We start from the raw sequence: 2,500 nt of genomic DNA, 5'->3' as shown, positions 1-2,500 counted from the left end.
TCTGCTGCAGTCTATGACGAGACAGCCAGACGTTACCCTATGGAACGAGCTCAGAGCTCATTATTTCCAATCTTCGGATAGGCCTGAGACCAGGCACACACCACACACCGGGACAACAAGGTCACAACTCCTCAATTTACATCCCGTACCTACTCACTGCTAGGTGAACAGGGGCTGCACGTGAAAGGAGACACACCCAAATATCTCCACCCGGCTGGGGATTCGAACCCTGGTCCTCTGGCTTGTGAAGCCAGCGCTCTAACCACTGAGCTACCGTGTGTGTGTGTGTGTGTGTGTGTGTGTGTGTGTGTGTGTGTGTGTGTGTGTGTGTGTGTGTCAGATCTTGAGGCAAAACTGTAGCATTCTTGTGATGAGTGTGCGTAGTGATCAACAGAAAACAAGTTATCCTTCACATCAAATCAATTATATCATCAACAAGCTACAATGTGTTCTGAGCCCATGAGTCATTTCAGAGTAGACAGACTATAGTAAGTTGGCAGTACTCACACATCAGGGCAAATGTTGTGTCATGGTCCCTCTTATTCAAGCGTCACATTCAAAACAAGACAAAGCACAATGAAAGCTTCACCTTTGCCTGGCTACAGTTCACTTATACATTACAGTGCCTCTCTCTCTCTCTCTCTCTCTCTCTCTCTCTCTCTCTCTCTCACATTCCAGCCTTGTATGTGTGTAATGGTCAAATAAATGCATCATGGTAAAGTAAAGCCTTCAATCTCTGGCTAGAGGACTACTACTTTATGCAAACAACACCTTAAACTTTCTGATGCCACACACACACACACACACACACACACACACACACACACACACACACACACACACAAAGTGAAGGTTTGGTTTTTGTACTAAGCTATTGTGAGTTGTATCAGATGAAAATTTTACAAAAGCTACTGAGAAGAGAGTTAATGATTGCTATTACACACACACACACACACACACACACACACACACACACACACACACACACACACACACACACACACACATCATTCTGCCACAATTACAAAGATGAACCAACATTCTTCCACACTGAAGCACATTTTCCATTCTCTTCATGTCAGTTTGCTCACATCCAGTTACAAAAAAACACCCTCCTCTTACACTGCTTCTGAGGATGTTGTGTGTCCTTGTATGTCCTTGATATACCCCCATCTGAGTCCCCAGTATTAATTTTTGCAAGCCTGATCGTTATTTCATGCCTCGTAACTCACAGACTGCACACAATTTAAACATCCTCCTCTTACACTGCTTCTGAGGATGTTGTGTGTCCTTCTGTGTCCTTGTTTTACTTCCATATGAGTCCCCAGTGTTAATTTTCGCAAGCCTGATCATTACTTCCCGCCTTGTAACTCAGACTGCACACCGCTTGATCATGAAGAGAATGTGTCTGACTTACAAGACCTAACATTGTTCTTATTCTGAGTATTCTTCACCCTAAAGCAACAATGTCACACGGGGAACCTGGTGAATGAATGGAGTGGTGATTTGCTTTGTGACTCGGCATTCGTTCCCATCCCACTCACCACTACATGCTCCTTCCTCACGTGTCACCATCACTCTGGCTCGGACCATAACTCACTCTCTCTCTCTCTCTCTCTCTCTCTCTCTCTCTGTTTACACTTCACTCTAGCTTGGCCCATCACTCACTCACTCACTCACAAAACACGCAAAATTTCACCACAAAAGAATGAAAAGATTAAAACAAAACTAAGTTGACCCAAATCTTGTTCACACTTCACTCTAGCTTGGCCCATCACTCACTCACTTACTTACTCACTCACTCACTCACTCATTCACTCACTCTCACTCACAAAACACGTATGACTTTACCACAAAACAATGGAAACATTAAAATAAACCTCTAAGTTGACCCAAGTTTTGTTTACACTCGGCAAACACTCGCCTCGCCAACCACCTAACCAACCAACCAACCAAGTTCCCTGTGAAATAAACCAAACCTCCACCTAGAGTCTACTGAAAGGAAAGTGTCCCCAACCCTGACTGTAATAATAATAATAATCGGTACAAAAAAAGTTAATTACTCCAGTGAAAAAGATTAAAAAAACATAAAACGAACTGAGAAATTGCTGCACGATTCCCTCTACTGCATCATCACAGTTAAATATTGATACTAGACTATTTTGTGTTCTTTTATACAAAAATATATCACCTATTGTTTCTACATATCCACTACCCATACTCTCATACTGGTAAACCTTCCAGTAAAAGTCAACACTATCGTCACATCCCCACGTTTGTTTCTTAAAGTCGACGTATAAAACACCGTGAAGACTGTGTGGAGACATGCGAGGGTGACACACACACACATACACACACGCACGCACACCTGTTATTGTTAGCGTTCTGGCATCGAGCAGAACAAGATCTCACACGTTTGCCATTGTCTGTCTCACTGTAGCTGCTCCAAATGTTTGTTTCCATCAGTTCCTGTAGTATTGGTCAAGAGTAACATTGTACA

At 43.0% G+C, this 2,500-nt stretch overlaps 1 protein-coding gene across 5 annotated transcripts in view; it reads right to left on the bottom strand.

The window, feature by feature from the left end:
• Positions 1 to 716: 716 nt before the first annotated feature.
• LOC123512677 (ubiquitin carboxyl-terminal hydrolase 1-like) overlaps positions 717 to 2,500 on the bottom strand; it is a 26,696-nt gene continuing 24,912 nt past the window's right edge. For all 5 annotated transcript variants that reach the window (XM_045269173.1, XM_045269171.1, XM_045269174.1 and 2 more), the window contains one exon: positions 717 to 2,500. This exon is cut by the window's right edge and continues 921 nt beyond it. The gene's annotated coding sequence lies outside the window, so the exon portion shown is untranslated.

Source organism: Portunus trituberculatus, chromosome 34 (genome assembly GCF_017591435.1).
Source record: "Portunus trituberculatus isolate SZX2019 chromosome 34, ASM1759143v1, whole genome shotgun sequence".
In the NCBI taxonomy this organism is placed as follows: domain Eukaryota; kingdom Metazoa; phylum Arthropoda; class Malacostraca; order Decapoda; family Portunidae; genus Portunus; species Portunus trituberculatus.
This window is presented reverse-complemented; position numbering and strand designations above follow the sequence as displayed.